Source organism: Pelophylax lessonae (assembly GCF_965119305.1).
Source record: "Pelophylax lessonae genome assembly, chromosome: 2".
NCBI classification, from domain to species: domain Eukaryota; kingdom Metazoa; phylum Chordata; class Amphibia; order Anura; family Ranidae; genus Pelophylax; species Pelophylax lessonae.
Genome location: NC_138769.1, coordinates 255,719,298 through 255,740,783, shown reverse-complemented (window position 1 = coordinate 255,740,783; position 21,486 = coordinate 255,719,298). Strand labels below are relative to the sequence as shown.

At 41.3% G+C, this 21,486-nt stretch overlaps 1 protein-coding gene across 1 annotated transcript in view; it reads right to left on the bottom strand.

The window, feature by feature from the left end:
* PLXNA2 (plexin A2) overlaps positions 1-21,121 on the bottom strand; it is a 539,737-nt gene extending 518,616 nt beyond the window's left edge. The window contains exon 1 of the mRNA XM_082245705.1: positions 20,788-21,121. The gene's annotated coding sequence lies outside the window, so the exon portion shown is untranslated. The remainder of the gene's footprint in view (positions 1-20,787) is intronic.
* Positions 21,122-21,486: the final 365 nt, after the last annotated feature.

Genomic DNA, 21,486 nt, shown 5'->3' with positions numbered 1-21,486 from the left:
AAACACTTATCACATACCCTCAAAAATGTGGGCCTACTCTTAGATTTGACTAAAGCCACACTAGCCACTTTTCGATACAAAAACAGCAGATTAAAGTAAACCTAGTGGAATCAATACTGTATACTCATACCTGAAAAACATCGGTGCTACTATATAATACTAAAATTATATTAATTATTTTTATTGAAAAAACAAATACCAAAATATGTAACAAATTCCCCAACTAAAACAACGATCCTCCTGCGTACAACCCCGACATAGCAGTTTTTACCAATTAAAAATGCAGGGCTTCTGACTACTGCTCCATTCCAAACGCAGTAAAAAATGCATATGTGTTTTTGTCGTGTTTCCAGTGCATTTTGCACCTGTGGAAAAGGGACATGTGATTCAAAAAACGCACCAAAAATTGAACAGCAGATGTGATTTTGATGCATTTTTGCTGTATTGTCCATTCGTTTCAATGGGGAGGTTTGTTTTTGCTGCAGTGTTTTACCGCACCAAACATGCAGCATGCAGGACTTTTAAAACGCAGCAGACTAGTGTGAAGAGTTCCATAGGATTTATTGGTCATGCATTTTTCCTCAGCTTTGGTAAGGCAAAAACAGGAGTAAAACTGGTCAGTGTGAAAGGACCCTATTCAGTTTAACGTAACATGTGTTGAGCATTTTTGTTCCAGTCCTAACCGTACCCTGTCACAGCAAACTGCACTTTTTGGAGATCTTTCTTGAGTCATTTTTCTTAGTTACAGGTCCACCTTATTTCTCCATATCCTTATGTATGTGGGTCAGGGGAGGGCATATTGTTATTGTGTCTCTGTATTATAATCACTTCAGTACAGTTAATACTTGCTTTAAATGACAAACCCCCGGGCGCCAGGTAGCATTGGCGACTAGATTTAGCAGCCTGGTGCCTGGGTTACACTGCCAGAGGGGTCTTGTCGCCAGACATCTCAAGTCTTCTGCAAGGTGCGGCCTGCGGCTCCCTGACACCCGCAATTGCCACTTCCGCCACCTCACAGGAGACTTGGTATATCAGGCGAAAAAACGGTGTCTGTCAACTGTGACAGAACGGAGCCGATGCTTCCTGTGTAGTTCCGGCTCCGTCCTGTCACAGACGGAGTGATATCAAATGCACTCCGCCTGTGAGAGGAGAGATACAGGAGGCATGGGATCTGCATGCTTCCTCCAGCGCCGCTCAGTGATCCCTGCCAGCATTTTCTGCCAGCAGTACCCACAACAGTACCAGCTAGCATTACCCACAACAGTACCAGCCAGCTGTACCCACCAGCAGTACCAGATAGCAGGACCCACAGCAGTACCAGCCAGCATTACCCACCAGCAGCCTCCACAGCAGTACCAGCCAGCAGTACTCGCCAGCAGTACCAGCCAGCAGTACCACAGCAGTACAAGCCAGCAGTATCCAAAGCAGTACCAGCCAGCAGTACCCACAGCAGTAACTGCCAGCAGTACCCACCTATAGTAAGTCACATGTGCTAGGGGTGAAACTAGCCCCCAGCACATAATTGTAAATATCACCAGCAGTACCAGCTAGGCAGTACCCACAGCAGTACCAGCCAGCAGTACCCACCAGCAGTGCCAGTTAGCAGGACCCACAGCAGTACCAGCCAGCATTACCCACCAGCAGTACCACAGCAGTACCAGCCAGCAGTACCCACAGCAGTACCCCCAGGAGTACCAGCCAACAGTACTCACCAACAGTACCCGCCAGCAGTATCCGCCAGCAGTACCCACAGCAGTACCAGCCAGCAGTAACCACAGCAGTACCAGCCAGCAGTAACCACCAGCAGTACCAGCCAGCAGTACCCACAGTAGTACCAGCCAACAGTCCCCACAGCAGTACCAGCCAGCAGTACCCACAGCAGTACCAGCCAGCAGTACCCACAGCAGTACCATCCAGCAGTACCCACTAGCAGTAACTGCCAGCAGTACCCACCCGCAGTAAGTCACATGTGCTAGGGGTGAAACTAGCCCGCAGCACATAATTGTAAATATCACCAGCAGTACCAGCTAGCAGTACCCACAGCAGTACCAGCCAGCAGTACCCACCAGCAGTGCCCAGTTAGCAGGACCCACAGCAGTACCAGCCAGCATTACCCACCAGCAGAACCCACAGCAGTAGCCACAGCAGTACTCGCCAGCAGTACCCACAGCAGTACCCCCCAGGAGTAACAGCCAACAGTACTCACCAACAGTACCCACCAGCAGTACCCCCAGGAGTACCAGCCAACAGTACTCACCAACAGTACCCGCCAGCAGTACCCACAGCAGTACCAGCCAGCAGTAACCACAGCAGTACCAGCCAGCAGTACCCACAGTAGTACCAGCCAACAGTCCCCACCGCAGCACCAGCCAGCAGTACCAGCCAGCAGTACCAGCCAGTAGTACCCACAGCAGTACCCACCAGCAGTAACTACCAGCAGTACCCACCCACAGTAAGTCACATGTGCTAGGGCTAAACTAGCCCCCAGCACATAATTGTAAATATCCCAGCAGTACCAGCTAGCAGTACCCACAGCAGTACCAGCCAGCAGTACCCACCAGCAGTGCCAGTTAGCAGGACCACAGCAGTACCAGCCAGCATTACTTATCAGCAGCACCCACAGCAGTACCCCCCAGGAGTACCAGCCAATAGTACTCACCAACAGTACCCGCCAGCAGTACCCACCAGCAGTACCCCACAGCAGTACCAGCCAGCAGTAACCACAGCAGTACCAGCCAGCAGTAACCACCAGCAGTACCCACAGTAGTACCAGCCAACAGTCCCCACCGCAGTACCAGCCAGCAGTACCAGCCAGCAGTACCCACAGCAGTACCATCCAGCAGTACCCACCAGCAGTAACTGCCAGCAGTACCCACCCGCAGTAAATCACATGTGCTAGGGGTGCAACTAGCCCCCAGCACATAATTGTAAATATCCCAGCATGTGCAGTGTTTCTGACTCCTACCACCATGATCACTTCAAATCACTGAATTTTATTAAAATAAAATTCTCCTAGTGTAGTGCAAGCTTTAGTCAACATTTATGGCCCACCGTAAAGGGTGAAAATGTATTCAGTAAGGTTGGACTACCACTAAGGGTGCACTGCAGTCCTTGCATGGTTAAACACTGCTGTCTGAAGTTTGGAGTCTTCTCTGCACATATCAGAGTATATCATTTGGACTGTTTTATCACGTAAAACGAGTGGAATTTGGGTTAATAGGATTAAGTTTAATATAATCTACCAATTAATGTTGCAGTTTTATGTTGACTTTTTTTCACTCTGTGTTTTGCTGCAGACACATTTAGCACTGCACCTTTGTTATATATGGTTTTAGAGTAAACTATTTTATCTTTTATACTTTTTTGTTGCATTTTTGTACTACGTCCATTTATTTACCATATTATTGCACCTTGCACTTGTCTGAATTATTCCGCTTAGTAGTTGATTTTAGTTTTACTCACAAGAACACTATTTATTGTTTGAGGTTATATATGGTAACAAGACAGTAATGGGTATCTTTTACAAGGTATTATTTGATTATTAGGTAGTCCTAATAGTTTATTTGTGTATTAATTGACATAAAAGTTTTTTTTTTTTTATCACAGATCTAAACACACAAAAGCAAAGAGGAAATATGCATTTGTTTAAATCTGTACTTAAATAGAATGATTAAATAATATTTTAAGTGCTTATTCACAGGTAGCACATACGTTTTACAGTGCGGGCAGCTGTTAGTGTGAGGTCTGGTAAGGCCACTGTGTACTGTGTTTTGTGTACTTTTTAGTGCTTCCAACTTTGACAAGTCAAAACATTTATATTCACTGCAACTCTGCTTCTATATGTCGAAACAGACAGTACACAGAGCCTTCAGATAAAATCTGGCCAGAGTGAGCCCTAAAGTATAACTATCATGAAAGAAATAAGATGGCACCATTGCCTAGCTCTTTTTCAAAATACTAGTTGAGTTTTCATATGTTAAAGGTACAACTCAAAAAAAAAAGGGATTTTTGATTTACCATAAAATCAATTTCTCTGATGTTCATTGATGGACACAGCTCCTCATCTTATTGACTACATGGGTTATGCTGCCCCCTACAGGACACTAGGCAGGAAAGAAATTGACTATGCCTATGGGCAGTCCAGGGGTATACTTCCACTCTCTGCTATAGGTATTCAGTTTTGTTACAAGCAGTGTCAGAAGAAAAAACCCAAACTCCATAGAGGGGCGGGTGCTGTGGCCATCAATAAACTTCAGAGAAATGGATTTTACGGTAAGTAAAAAGAAACATTTTCTCTTTCGTTTATTGACGGACACAGCTCTTCCTCTTCTTGACTATGTGGAACGTCAAAACATGAGGGTGGGAACAGCAAGTAAAAATACTTCCAAGGCCAACCAGGTAACATGGAGCTCAACCATAAAACCTAAAACACCTTCAAATGAGAGCCAAGTCCTCTAAACAGCAGCCCTGCATGACTTTGCGGCTGAAGGAAGCATCCGCAGATGCCAACACATACACCTTATGAAACTTTGTGAAGACCCGAGGAGCAGAGGCGAGACCAAAGGGTAATGACACAAACTGATAATACACCTCCCCCGCAACACATATTGGGGTGTCCTTGATGTCAATGGAAGTGAGGAAATCCCCCTGGTGTAGGGACACCACTACCGGGTAAATGGACTCCATTCGGAACTTCTGTACATCCAGAATTGGATGTTCCTTGCCTTCCTTCCTGGGAACTGTAAACAGGTTTGAATAAAAACCTTTAAAACGTTCCAATATCGGAACTGGAACAATCACCCCTTGAAGTAACAAGTCTTGCACTGCCTCAAAGAGATCCCTTAATCCATCTGGGGACAAGCACAGGTTGGAAGGGAAGAATCTTTCCGGAGGATAAGATCGAAACTTGAACTTGTAGCCAAAGCAAATGACTTTGTGGATCCACTTGTCCTGTACCAGAGAGGTCAACGGATCCGGAAACCATTGAAGATGTCCCCCCACCCCAGACACGCGTGAGGGCATCCCTTAATGCAGAGGAAGCCTTGTCCGCAGGTCTGGCAGAACCCGCTCCTCCTAGAAACCCCCCCCCGGCGGAGGCCCTGAAGGGCTTACAACCCTTGTCTTGAGACCCTGAGGGACGAAAAGGCCTCTTGTGAGCCGAGGAAAAAGGAAAGGACCCCCGTCTGTGACGGGGCTAATTACCCTTGGAAGCATGTGGAGGAAGAGTACTCTTTACCCCTGTGAGGCCTTTGATGATATCAACCAAGGAAGCTCCAAACAGGCAATCCCCCACAAATGGAAGTTCGGATAAGGCCTTCTTAGAAGAACGGTCCGCAGATCAGCATTTCAGCAAAATAATAAGCCGCGGGGCCACTGCTGAGACAGACAGTCTAGAAATCAAGATCCAAAAAGGGGTCACAGACAAACTGTAGCCCTTGGAACAACTGATCCGCCAGTTCCGCAAAGGCAGGGGGGAGCTGTTCCCCTTCCAGGTGCCAGCATAGAAGTTTTGTTTGCCCACTCAGTCACAGCTTGTGACACCAGGGCAATAGTAAATACTGAGTGACGAAGCAGCCACAGTGAACATATGGCGGGTCGAGGTCTCTGACCTTCTATCAGCCGGATCTGTAAAGACCGGGGACTCTTCAACTAGAATTACGGTGCCTTTATTCATCCTGGAAACCGGGGAGTCCACTACAGGAGTAACCGTCCATTTTTTAAGAAGAGAATCTGCAGGGTACTGCATTGCAAAATGCTTAGGAATTGCAAAAGTGCGTTTTGGGCACCCCCACAATATTGACAATATTGTCAAAAAAAGCAGGAAAGGGGAACACCTTCGCTGCCTTGGAGGACCTGTGAGTGCCAAAGGTGACCCGCACCTCCGATGCGGTGTTAGTCGCATCCTCCATCTTTAAGGTTTCCCATGCTGATATAATCAGCACATCCACTAGCGCCTTTTCATGTGTAGCTAGAGGAGCAGAGGAATCATCTTCGCTAGCTGAGCATGCAGGGACAGCATGAGACAGATCCTGTATCTGGACACCAAGGACTCCAGGACCGCCATCAGTGCAGTCAGTTGTTGGGACCCAGAGGGCCCAGCAGCCTCTGAGAGGGGATCAGGTGGTGAAATATGCTCCAGGGACTCCTATAATTGATAGGGAAATGCACACAAAAAAAGTGTATCACACTGCAAGGGACACCCCATAAGGCCCAGCACAGAGCACTACCGCAGCTACAGCAGAGGGAGAGAGAATCCTACAAAAAAGTCACCACCACCAATCAGGCACTTACGGCACAGAACTTCACACCATGCAGCGATCAGGAAGAGAAAAATCAAGGGATCAGCACTAGAGGCAGGAGAGGGGCTCCCACTGCCGAATCACCGCCCATCCGGCTTCAGAAACATGGCCGCCGCTATTTTCAATAGTAAACCACAAGAAAGTGGCCGCCAAGGCTACACAAACATGGCCACCGATCTGTAGCATAAAAAGCTACAAGAAAATGGCGGCCCCGTGCGGCTCCTGGGAGCTCAAAAATTATCCCAAAAGGAAGGGGGCCCCTGGCAGGCGGGGAAGGGGGGCTGTCTGTGAAGGAGGGGAGCTCTGGAGTCCGACCATCCCAGTTAGGGGCCCACATACACCCCAAAACCCTCCAGGGATAGAGGGGAGACAGCTACTTACCACAGGAACAGGGTGGGCACAGCTCCGGACAGACCACTGCTCCATTGTAATGTGGGTGCTGTCAGTCAGGAGGAATGCTGCACCCTCTCGAGATGTTTAACTCACAGGCCAGCCCCCGTCCAGTGGGGCTATGTCACGACCTACCTAGCGCAGAGCTGTGGTCTGCATGCTCTCGCTGGCCAGACTGGGAGGACTCGCTGGATGTAGATTATCAAGTCCATCAGTTCAGCAATTGATTGTAGATTCTCAACAGGAACAAAATAATAAAGAGAGGAAAAAATTCAATTTAAAAAGAAAAAATCGCCAGGACCAGAGATCCCAGCAAGGAACTAGGTCCTTACTCCTGACTAGGCAGAAAAAAAACTGAGTACCTATAGCAGAGAGTGGGGGTATACCCCCTGGGACTGCCCCATAGGCATAGTCAAGTTCTTTCCTGCTTAGTGTCCTACTCCTGTAGGGGGCAACATAACCCTCATAGTAAAGAAGATGAGGAGCTGTGTCCTTCAATGAACGAAAGAGAAAAACAAATTCCCTTTATGAATAGGCTGTTACTGCACAACACTGTGCAACCGACACCTTTTTGTCCAAAGCAATGCAATTTTTCTATAATTAAGGTTCACCAAGATGTGCTGTAAATATACGTTAAACAGTTATTCAAAATAAATGATGGTGTGAGTACACTCCTGACATTTTTGTAAATATTTTATTATATCTTAGTGACAACACTAAAGAAATGACACTTTGCTACAATGTAAAGTAGTGAGTGTACAACTTGTATAACAGTGTAAATTTGCTGTCCCCTCAAAATAACTCATCACACAGCCATTAATGTCTAAACCGCTGGCAACAAAAGTGAGTACACCCCTAAGTCAAAATGTCCAAACTGGGCTCAAAGTGTCAATATTTTGTGTGGCCACCATTATTTTCCAACACTCAAGTGGGACCAGCCATTCTATGCCTAAATTGACATACAGGATAATGCTCTTGAATGAAGGAAAACCTAAAGGTGTGCATAATGGTTATACAAACACATAGGTAATAGGAATACATATATTATATAAATTGGACCCCAGGAATAACAAAGTTCCTTTTATATAGGTAAACAGACCAACCAAAACAAAGCTAAGTATATACCTTCTGCAAATATACTCCATTACTTTTTATCGACTATTTTCCTGTATAAATATCAGGTAAAACATCTTTCATTCTAAAAACGAATTGATATATACAAATATGAGTTAGAAACTGAATTGTGAATCATATTTGTTTAAGGGAACGCGAGTGTAAATGTAACCGTACAACCAATAGATGCTAATGAGTTGCTAGTCCCCTGTGTCCGCCTCTGACATATGCAACATATGTGTGCCTCTAACATTTATGCATGTAAGTGATGACTATGATAAAATTCTGAGAAATATTTTTGAAGAAAGCTATGTATTATCACTATATGATTGATGTGAAACTGAGGATATATCTAGTGCATCTGAAAGTATCCAAGTCTGGCAGGAAAAATCCTGCAGGCGAGGAAAATGGGGATTTTAATGTGCCGAAGACATCAGAGGAAAAATAAATCATAAAAATTTTAAATTTTATTGAAAACAAAATGATAAAATCAACAATTAGAAGTCTAGTATATAAAAGGTGTATCATATAACAAGGCACATCCTAAAGTACAAAGGATCAACGGGTTTTGCCCACAGTTTGGACTTCTTCAGGATCCGCATGTATGGCAAACTTGTCAATGCATATATATACACTCTGAATAAAAACCACATTTAAATCTACAAACCACGTGATCTAGAGTAATAGACTGGAAAATAATCAGTTGGTCTAAGCAGGAAAAGGAACATATACTCCCCTATAAGGAATATAAACCCAACCAGGGAGGAATATAATCAAATGAATATTGCAAATAAATTCAAAGCTCAGTAAGCCAAAGGCTTACAAACACAGCCAAAGGTGTAGGATATATATCCAATAAAGGAAATAGAATTCCTTATAACAACACCAAACGTACCTGCTGCATATAGACCCATCAAATCTGATGATATATCTATTTAAGATTATTAGATAGTAATACACCTGCTGTAGGTCCTGAGGAAGCACATTGGAAACACGTTGACCAGCAACAAGGAGTACATACCTCAATCGATGGATTGAACGTATATAGGTGTTCACACCGATATCCATAAGGATACTGTATCATACCGCTATGTATTTTTAATGTAGCCGTTTCTGGGTGCCCATTGTGTTCTTAATGATATATAATAAAAGATGATTTTTAAAAAAGAAATATATATAATAAGTCTGTCTCATGTGAGTGCCACTAAAATCCACCACTAGCAGGACTGTGTCCTACAAACCTTTTGCAAACAAAGTATTCTACCAAGATGTGGCACGGGTAAAGGTCCTCTTCTTTGTCTCTTCTGTAGCAAAGTGTCATTTCTTCAGTGTTGTCACATGAAAAGATATAATAAAATACGTACAAAAATGTGAGGGGTGTTCTTACTTTTGTGAGATACTGTAAATGCCATCTAAGTGTTATCCTTTCTAGAACTGTTGGGAAGCCATTTGCTGTGTCACAAGGAGATTTTCCAATTTGTTGGAGACTCTCCCTGTCAGTGGATCCCAATCCTTCATTTTTGTAGGGAGAAGAGTGAAGGAACAGATGTACTATATGTGCACAGCTGTCGTGGGATTGTTGTACATTCCAGTACTGTAGCGAATTGTGTAATTAAAGGGACACTAAACCATACACCTCTACACAAACAGCAAGGCCTCAACATACTCTACACATCACCAATGTAATTTTTTTTTTACTTTAAATGATTATATATTGTGTTTTCAAGCAATATATGTGATCCCCAAGTGCTCTTGACCTTCCTCTCACTTCCTATTTGCTTTAACAAGCAGAGCACATATCTTTGCCGTCAAGTACTACAAATCCCATATATCTTTGTACCATCCTATCTTACTGCGTGCCACGTCATTGATACTGGGGCCTGGGGGCAGTGAGGGCATGAAGGGGAGGATGAATGAGATGCTATGTGCCACAGCTGAGTGCGTTTGCAAATTATGTTATAGTCCTTCTCAGGAGAAAGCAAGTAAGGGTGGACCACAGAGAACCAACGTAGTCAACCTCTATAAAGGAAGTTGCAGTACAGTAGCCTTTTCGTGCTTTGCAACAAGATGTGAGCATTGAAAGGTACACGTGAGAGGAGACTATGTAACTAAAGCCCACCTCCATGGAATTGGTCAAAGGCTCGTTTAGGTCGGGGGGGGGATCAACTTAACTTACCTGATCCCCTGGAACCCCAAATTGGACTCAATATTGTCAGAGGACCTGCAACTGCCAGAGCGTAAGGAGTAAGAGCCTGCTGAGACTGGTCTAGCACAACAGAAGACTGTGGGAGTGGAGGACTGGGTAAGTAAAACAGTTTTTTTGGTACCCTAGACCCAAAAGAGTATTTAACCCTTGCAATGCGAGGGGCAGCCTGATTGCAAGGAAGATTTTTGTTTTCCCTGGAGGTTAGATTTAAATATGGTTTTGTTTTTTAATCTTGAGTAAAAGTGGTTGTAAACCTCAGATATGAAATATGGACAAAGCATATTCCTCAGTGTGTGTACTCTTCTCAATTAAGAGCACTAAATGTCATTTCTGTCTGCTGTTTCATTCTTCTTTTATCAGCATTTATTACTTCTGACAAGTTTTCCTGACACCAAGATAAAAAAGGTGACAGGGGATGGATTTCCAGATGATTGACAGCCTCATCCCTGTTTCTATGTGCAGTGTGAAGGGTGGTGTGTCCCTTCCCTCCAATCAGCTCGGAGCTCTCTTTACTGAACTCTGCATTGTGTGATTTCAACTACAGTAATACCTTGGTTTGCGAGTAACTTTGTTTACGAGCATTTTGAAAGACGAGCAACATTTTTTTTTTAAAATCTGTCTTAATATACCAGCACCGTCTTGATATACGAGCAGTTTAGTACAGTATAAGCATGCCATCCCCTCTGTTAATGCCCTCTGTTACATACCATTATGTGTCCCTGTGCCCGTACTGTATAAAAAGATGCTGATTTCTACTGTTTCAGAGTGTCTCCCGGCACTTATGTGACTCCTCTTCTCTCTGCTCTCCCCAGCGGAAGGGGGCGATCACTCCCACTGATGTCATCTGAGGAGGAGGGGAGGAGAGAAGCAGAGAGCTGAGGAGTCACACGAGCGCCGGAGACACTCTAATACAGTATAAATCGGCATCTTTATATACAGTACAGACAGAGGGACACACAATGTTATTTAACAGAGGAGATGGCATGCTTATACTGTACAGTAATGTACTTTATATATAATAACAGCATATCTTTATTTATACCATTAAATGGTTGTGGAACGAATCATCTGGGTTTCCATGATTTCTTATGGGAAAACTTGCTTTGATATAGGAGTGTTTTGGATTACAAGCATGCTGCTGGAACGAATTATGCTTGCAAACCAAGGTATTACTGTACTCTGTTTTCTAACAGCTCAGACAAGCTTTATAAATTCTAAACTTTGAACAGATGTAGAGACTGCAGATCAATAGGTACAATGTATGTAGGAGGATTTGTTTTATCTCTGTTTATCACCTGGGGCCAGTGACTTCACTGGGTATATGTAAGGCCCCTTTCACACGGGCTTTCCGATCAGGTCGCCTGTCAGTTTTTCAGGCGGACCTGATCGGATCCTCCATGTAGCCCTATGGAGCTGTGGATGTCACCTGCTGCTACCCGATCCAATCCTGTCCGTGAAATCTAGACAGATGGAAACCCTATTTTCCATCCGTCTGGAGGATCAGATGAAAACGGACAGGTGGTCCGTTTTCATCCGATCTCCCATAGAGGAGAGAGGGGATATGACAGCTCTGCAAAGTAAGCGGAGACGGACCTGTCATCCGCCTGCTCAGCGGGGATCGGTGGATCGATCCCCACAGAGAAAAACGGAGTCCGTTGGGCAGAAAGCCCCTGCGAAAAGGAGCCTAAGGTTTTACAACCACACTAAGGATATCCCCTTACCCATCATTTTTGAGGTAGTATCTACCTGTCTGTGGCATTTCTATTTTTATTCTTTCAATGTTTGTATAGAAAGCACATATCCATCTAAATAGCATCTTATAAAAACATATCAGCCACTGACTGACTTAATATGTAGCATGAGAACAGACTCCTCATGTCAACATTATCACTGAAGGCAGATTCAGTATTTCGCAGGAATTGAATTCATATTTTGTTGCCCATAACTTTCCTCTATAGTGTATTATGAAGTTGATCTCTTTACAGTACAAAATGAAGACACTTGATGGAAGAACCACACACAAGAAGAAAATCACTATACACATCCCACATGCAAGTTTGTTATCCAAACAAAAAAGTAATACAAATTAACATGTTTAGTTACACATGTTAAAACTGTACAAATGTTACATTGTTTTTCTTTTTTAAAGCCTTATAAACACTACCTATTGTACAGCAACTTCTATAATAATGTGACACAAGAGATGGAGCTAGTCTACACAAGCAAAGCACACAAATGCAAGACAAACTTGTTTATTTGTGCCGTTCTAAACAGTTGAGATCACATGGAGTCTGTCACTACAAGTTTTTCGATGTCTCATGTTGCTCACAAACATGCCTGTTTACCTTTTCCCATCACCTGAAAACTGTCAGGCTGACACCTCACATACATTGCTCATCAAATCCCTTAAGTACTTTCAGGGCCCTGTTTACATTTTAATCTGGTTTGTCTTGCTTGGACAGTGAATGCAAAGAGTCAAGTGAAAGACTACCATGAAGAATGGGAACAGAGGCAAACAACAGTATAGAGTGCATAATAATACATTCCTGTAGTCAACATGCAGAAATCAACTGTAGACTAAAGCAGCCCATAGAGACAAAGTCACTGTAATAAAAAGAAAAAGAACCATGCTTACTGTATCTGATGTTTTACCATAGACTACCAGTGGTTTCCAACCCCAGTTCTAAAGTACCCCCCAAAAGGCCAAGTTTTGGGAATTTCCCTTAGATAAAATAGCTGTCACATACCAAAATGCTGACAATGATTTAAAGCACCTGTGTAAGGTATAGGAAATCCTGAAAACCTGACCCGCTTTTCGTCCTCCTCCCTCCTACTCCCCTCCCTTCCTTGGAATGTCTTTTATTGGTGGGGAGAAGGTACCTGCATTTGACAGTTCTCCTGTCCCCATCAGAAGAACACAGTGATTATTGCTAGCAGGAATAACAGCCACTAGCAATAATCACATTTAAAATTCGGCAGGCTGGTTGTACCCAATGTGATCGATTGATCACCCTGGGTACATTCAGCCTGCCCCCATATGGTTCAAATCTCATACAGTTCCAGCTGAACCAGCCAAGATGCGAACCGTCTATGGCCGGCTTAAGGAATGAGGTTGGTAACCATTGCCATAGACCAGGGATTCGGACATTTGGGAAGAATTAAATGGACTTTGTAGGCACAAATAAAGATGGAGTAAAAAACATTTTTATTGATTGACATATAAAAACAAGGGGAAAACCCCTAACACAGGGGAATACTTATTTAACATACATTAAGTGCATAGAAAACACCAAAATGTACCTTAACGATAAGGCATAAAAATACAAAATGATAAACAAATGGTTGCATAACACATGAAATGTGGTGGTATAGGGATACTATACATTACATCCTACATGACTCGAAGACAATGCCAAAATTGACATTAAACATCCTCTAGAGTGTAGTTGGTACAGCCCTAAAAGTGAGGGATAGTTCATGTAGCCAGATGGGCATGTCAATAAAAAAGTTTTTTACTCCATCTTTATTTGTGCCTACAAAGTCCATTCAATTCTTCCACGTGTCCGATATCTATTAGGATGTGGCACATTGTTCCCTAACCCTGTTGCACCCCTATTTTGCTGCTGTATTGTTTGCGCAATATATTCATTTCATAGACCAGGGATTCCCAAACTACGGCCCTGCAGCGTTTGCAGAGCTACACATCCCGTGATGCATTGATAAACTCTGAAATTCACATATATGACTAGGCATGATGGGAATTGTAGTTCCTGAACAACTGGAGGGCCGTAGTTTGCGAATCCCTGCCATAGACTATCACTGCCTGCTGTAACAGCCATCCACCATATTCAAACAACAGTCCTAACCACCATACCATTCTACATCTATTGTTAAATACGAAGCGTAACATAGTGTTGAGAATAAGCTCTCTGTGATACTTCTGAACACTGTGTAAACACACTATGGCATGCGATAACTTCCAGCACATCCAAAGCCACTTATGCCAAGCCAATTTTACACACATCTTTTTGATGCAATAAATGCTATTAATGAATTCGGAATGTGTTTTAACTTGGAAAGACCTTGCTAACAATCCTGCAGTACTGCAAATGTGCTGATTTATTTTCTTCTCCTTTGACCGTCTCTGTATACCCTGCATTTAAATTATTGTATTACTTTGAATTGCCAGTTGTACATTTGCACTAGAGCAACTTTCCAGTTAAAAACATAAATATCCTAATATGTTTTACATGAATATGCTGCTTTATAACTGGCACAGCCTATCCTCCCCCAAAAAAACCTTCCATGATGAGAATAGCAAAACCTAAACATGCCACACACTGCTCATATAATGGATATTTACCAGTTGCAGCCCATCAATTTCCCTAGAATAAGCAGGCACATTATAATGTATTGTATTTCAGTTTTAACAATGCAGCTTCTCACTCATCTTTATATTCCAATTTCAATTTTTTTTCCCCCAAACTTCAGCAGCACCCTGGCCACATATGAAATTGTGCACTGATGAGGTATTGCCGTGCTGGGTGAACTGTGGAAGATCTTAATAGATGTGCATCTCACACATCATTTGTACTGAAAAATGGGATGCCGCATATTAATATTAAACAGAAAAATACAATCACACGACGAAAAGCAATTTGAATAGTGCTGGAGGTGGGGTTTGTGTTTTAACCTCTTCCTTCAAGGATTGGGACGTCTAGAATGTATTTAACGACAGAGAAGAGCTAAAAATGGCAAAGCCAAATAACAGCATATAGAACATTTAGAAAGAAACCGCCAACTACAAAGGCATTAAGAGGAAAGCAAATTGTCATGTATAAACAATACGTCTGATAAATATATAATACAAAGGTTAATAGGTAATTTACTCCATAAAGTCGACATAATGAAAGCCAAAAGGTTTGACTCATTGGGGGCCATTCGTTTCTGCTTTGAATTAGTAAATACAATCATTACCACAATATGAATAAGAATATAAAGAATATGATTGAGAAAATATAGAATAAACAGACCAATAAGATATTTACCCCATGAAGACATAAAAAAGCAAAAGGTTTGACAAAGGGCCATGTGTTGTTGCTTTGAATGAATAAATGCAACAATAAGGTAAAAATAATACTGATAAATATAGAACAAAAAGGTTAAAAGGCCATTTACCCCATTAAATAGGCATACTAACAGCAAAAGCTTCAACTCTTAGAGATCAGTTGCTGTTTCTTTGAATGTGAAAACAGAGCCAATAATATTACAATACCATGACTGATAATATAGGGAATGGGATTGATAAATATAGACTATATAGGCAGACATTATATGTATCACATAAACCTAGCTTTGACTCTTATAGGCCCTTTTGTTGTTGCTGTGAATGAGTATATACAAGCATTCCTAATATAAAGAATATGATTGATAAGTATAAAATATACAGGCCAATATGTCATGTGCCACTTTTGGCTCTTAGGGGCCCATTTATTGTTGCCATGAATGAGTAAACACAGCTATTCATAATCTAAAGAATAGGATTGATAAATATAGAATAAACAGGCCAATATGTCATCTACCCCATAGACACAATGAATGCAAACGCTTTGACTCGTAAGGGATCATTTGTTGTTGCTTTGAATAAGTAGATGCAACCAAGAATAACATAAATAATAACACGGTATTATGATAGATATAAAGTAAACAGGCTAATATGTAATTTACCCTAAAGACATAACAAAATCAAAAGCTATGGCTTAGTTTGTTGCTTTGAATGAGTATAAACAACAAGTAATATTATAAATAATAACACTGATGATATAAAGAAAAGGGTTGATAAATATAGAATAAACAAGCCAATATGTCATTTAGCCCATAGACATAATAAAAGCAAACGTTATGACTTAGGGACCATTATTTGTTGCTTTGAATGAATATATGCAAGCATTCATAATATGAAGAATATCATTGAGAAATATAAAATAAAAAGGCTAATATGCCATACACCCTAGTTGGCTCTTAGGGCCCATTTGTTCTTGCTTTGAATGGGTAAACACAACCATTCATTATATAAAGAATATGATTGATACATAGAAAATAAACAGGCCAATATGCCTTTTACCCTATCAACATAATAAAAGCAAAAGCTTTGGCTTACTTAAGGGGGGGGGGGGGGCATTTGTTTGTTTGTTTATTCAAAGGAGTATATATGCAACTATTGATAAATAGAAAGAAATAGGATTGATACATATAAATAATAGTATTGATATATGATTTGATGACTAAATAATAGTATTGATATATGATGGATGACTATAGACTATAGGCCAATATTGTAATTTACCCCACAGACCTAATGAAAGCAAAGCTTTGGGGACCAGTGGTCGTTACTTTGAAGGGGGGTATACAGAATAATTACTTAATATAAAGACGATGATTGATAAATATAAAATAAACAGGTTAATGTGTCATTTACTCCATAGATGTAATGAAAGCAAAAGCTTTGGCTTAAGAGCCAAAGCACATTAGCGCAACACGACCCCTTACTACTTCGGGGGCAACTTGTGCATTACATTGCACCACGACTTCGGAGCGACTTGCAGGGACTTCACATAATGGAAGTCAATGCAAGTCGCTCCGAGGTCGCCCCGAAATAGTACAGGACCCTTTTTCTAAGTCGGAGCAACTTGTGTCGCTACTATTAGAATGGGTCCTGTAGCGGTCAATGGACCGCGAGGGAGCGCGACTTGTCGCCTGAGGAGTCGCGCTAATGTGAACCCGGCTCTAAGGGGCCATTAGTTGTTGCTTTGAAGGATTATATGCAACTATTGATAAATATAAAGTATCTGATTGGTAAATACAAAGTATCCAGGTCAATGTGTCATTTACCCCACAGACTCAATGAAAGCAAAGCTTTGGGGACCAGAAGTTATTAGTCTGAAGGTGGTATACAGAATCATTTATTAATATAAAGAATAAGATTGATAAATACTATGCAGGCCAACATGTCTATACAGACTATACAGGCCAACATGTCAATTACCCCATAGACCCAATGAAAGGAAAACCTTTGGCTTAAGGAGCCATTAGTTGCTGCTTTAAAGGAGTATATACAACCATTTATAAATGATAAATAGAAAGAATGTGATTAATGAATATAGAATATGAAGATCAATATTGTTATTTACCCCATAAACCTACTGAAAGCAAAGCTTTGGGGACCAGTTGTCATTGCTCTGAATGTGGTATACAGCATCATTTCTTAATATAAAGAATATGATTGATAAATATAGACTATGCAGGCTAATATATCATTACTACATAAATCCAATGAAAGGAAAAGCTCTGGCTTAAGGGACCATTAGTTGTTGCTTTGAAGGACTATATACAAACTATTGATAAACATAAAGATTATGACTGATATATATGAATAACAGTATTTATAAATATAAGCAATATGATTGATGAATATAGGATATTAAGATCAATATTGCCATTTACCCCATAGCAAAGCATTGGGGAGCAGTAGTTGTTGTTCTAAAGGGGGTATACAGAGCCATTTAGTCATATAAAGAATATGATTGATAAATATAAAGCAGGCCAATGAGTCATTTACCCCATAGATATAATGAATATAAAAAAGCTTTTAAGGGGATCAGTAGTTATTGCTTAGAAGGAGTATATACAACCTTTCATAGATATAAAGAATACAACTGATAAATATAAAGAATCTGATTGATACATACAGAATATCTAGGCCAATATGTTTATCCTATAGACCTAATGACAGCAAAAAGCTGTGGCTTAGGGGCCATTAGTTGTTGATTTTAAGGAAAACACACAACCATATTCATACAGAATCTTATTTATAAATGTAAATAATGTTATAAATATAAAGAATCTGATTGATAAATATAAAGAATGTGATAAATATAATGACTATGATTGATAAATATAGACTATACAGGCCAATATGTAATTCACCCCATAGACCTAGTGACAGTAAAACCTCTGGCTTGGGGGACCATTAGTTGTTGCCTTAAATGAGTATACAACCACTAATAAAATGATCTGAATACTAAATATAAGAATGCGACTGATAAATATGAAGAATGTGATTGGTAAATAAAGACAATACAGGCCAATATGTCATTCATCCCATAGACCTAGTGACAGTAAAAGCTCTGGCTTATAGGGGACCAGCAGTTGTTGCTTTGAATGTGTATATACAACCATTGATAAAATAATCTGATTACTAAATCTGATTACTTATCTGATTGATAAATATAAAGAATGTGATTGGTAAATATAGACTGTTATACAGGATAATATGTCATTCAACCCATAGACCAAGTGACAGTAAAAGCTCTGGCTTATAGGGGACCATTAGTTGTTTCTTTGACGGAATATATACAACCATTGATAAAAGAATGTGATTGATAAAAAGAAATAATCTGATTGATAAACATAAGGACTGTGATTGGTATATATAGACTATACAGGCCAATATGTCATTCACCCCATAGACCTAATGAAAGCAAAAGCTCTGGCTTATAGGGGACCAATAGTTGTTGCTTTGAAGGAATATATACAACTATTGATAGAATATGATTACTAAATATAAAGAATGTGATTGATAAATATAAATAATCTGATTGATAAATATAAAGAATTTGATTGATAAATTTGAAGAATCAGATTGATAAATATAAAGAATGTGATTGATAAATTTGAAGAATCTGATTGATAAATATAAAGAATGTGATTGGTAAATAAAGACTATACAGGCCAGTATGTCATTCACCCCATAGACCTAATGAAAGCAAAAGCTCTGGCTGATAGGGGACCAATAGTTGTTGCTTTGAAGGAATATATACAACAATTGATAGAAGAATGTGATTGATAAATATCGAGAATGTGATTGATAAATATAAAGAATCTGATTAATAAATATAAATAATCTGATTGATAAATATAAAGAATCTGATTAATAAATATAAGGAATCTGATTGATAAATATAAAGACTGTGATTGGTATATATAGACTATACAGGCCAATATGTCATTCACCCCATAGACCTAATGAAAGCAAAAGCTCTGGCTTATAGGGGACCAATAGTTGTTGCTTTGAAGGAATATATACAACTATTGATAGAATATGATTACTAAATATAAAGAATGTGATTGATAAATATAAAGAATGTGATTGATAAATATAAATAATCTGATTGATAAATACAAAGAATTTGATTGATAAATTTGAAGAATCAGATTGATAAATATAAAGAATGTGATTGGCAAATATAAGGAGTCTGATTGATAAATATAAAGAATGTGATTGGCAAATATAAGGAATCTGATTGATAAATATAAAGAATCTGATTGGTATATATAGACTATACAGACCAGTATGTCATTCACCCCATAGACCTAATGAAAGCAAGCGCTATGACTTATAGGGGGCCAATAGTTGTTGCTTTGAAGGAATATATACAACTATTGATAGAAGAATGTGATTGATAAATATTGAGAATGTGATTGATAAATATTGAGAATGTGATTGATAAATATAAAGAATCTGATTGATAAACATAAGGACTGTGATTGGTATATATAGACTATACAGGCCAGTATGCCATTCACCCCATAGACCTAATGAAAGCAAAAGCTCTGGCTTATAGGGAACCAATAGTTGTTGATTTGAAGGAATATATACAACCATGGATAGAAGAATGTGATTGATAGATATCAAGAAAGTGATTGATAGATATCAATAATCTGATTGATAAATATAAAGAATCTGATTGATAAATATAAAGAATGTGATTGATACATTTGAAGAATGTGATTGATAAATATAAAGAATGTGATTGGTAAATACAGACTATACAGGCCAATATGCCATTCACATAGATCTAATGAAAGCAAAAGCTCTGTCTTCTAAGGGAGCAGTAGTTGTAGAATGTGATTGATACATATAAAATAAACCCTAGGTAATCTGCCCTGTACCCCTAGAAAGTAGCTCAGCTTTGCTGTGAATGATCCTTAGTGGTTGCAGGTAATGAGTATAATAGAAAACATGCCTTCTCCTGTGTATGACACCGACACTCATCAGCCTTGATCCCTGTGCCCCGACACATTTTGCGCATTCTAAGGTCATTGTAAGGGATGAAGTGACAAGGAGTTGTGCGATCCTCTCTATAATGGCACAGGGAGGGCAATGGCCACCCAGCAGACTAATGACGTTGAATGGTAATGCAGACTGTGGCTCTGATGACTACTGGTTGCTAATGTGTATCGCGATCGATGCTCCCCGGCATTGCCTGTATAGTGTGACGGTGGTGGAGCAGCACCTGCAATGTACGATCCCTCTGTCTCCCTATGAGCCCGCACACACACAGTTCCCCAGGTTTCCTGCGTGCTGAGTCCCGCACACACAGCTCCTCAGTTTTCCTAACAGCTCTGAGCCCCGCACACACAGAGTTACCCCGTCTTCCTGTTGGTCTGAGCCCCGCACACACGCAGCTCCCCAGTTTTCCTGCGTGCTGAGTCCCCCACATACACAGCTCCCCCCGTTTTCCTGTTGGTTTGAGCCCCTCACACACAGAGCTCCCCCGTTTTCCCGTTGGTCTGAGCCCCGCACACACAGAGCTCCCCCGTTTTCCTGCAGAATGGGCGCCGTATTCCAGCTGTGCGGGGGGTGTCCAAGGCGATTAGTAGAGCTGAGCTCCGCATTACACACACGCCGCCATGTAAGCCGGGGGTACCGGCTCTTACCTCTTCATTTTCCTGTGCCCGTCAACAGCCTCAGCCAGCCGCAGGATAATCCTCATGTGAGCCACAAAGGCAGAGACAGCTGGAGCGCCAGCACCGAACAGCCCCGGCACTCAATGCACCAGCACTGAATAGCTCACAAGTGAAGAACCCTGCCAGTGAATAGCCCCCCTCCCCTCCCTCCCTCCCCAGTCTTGTGTGTATTCCTCAATGGCTCCACAGTCCCCCGTCCTGCCCTCCTATTCTTCCTGTGTGTTGCAGTAGCTCCTCTCCTCAGCTCTCCTCTCCTCAGCTCTCCTCTCTTCTCTCCTCAGAGCCGCTTTTTTCCTCTGCCCCGTCCGCTTCCTCAGTCAGCTCTACAGTAGCGCTCTCTCTCTGTCTCTCTGTCTCTTTTTTCCCTCACATTCACATGCAAACAGAGAAACTCCCCCTTCCACACACATTAGGAGCAGCCATACTGCCTTCCAGAGCCTGCCTCCCTCCATTGCCATGCAAATCATTAGCATACTGTCACAGAGAGCCGCTTAACGCTTTCCTCACACATGGAGGAGCCCAAATCCGGGTGTGCTGTACCCCTCTGAGGATTTACAATGGGCCCATTCACCACAAGGCCCCTGCTATACCGCTGCAGTTTATCTGCCCTTTATCGCTCCATTCCACACATGAATTTGTAATGCACGTGCCGTGTGGGGGATTTTTTGG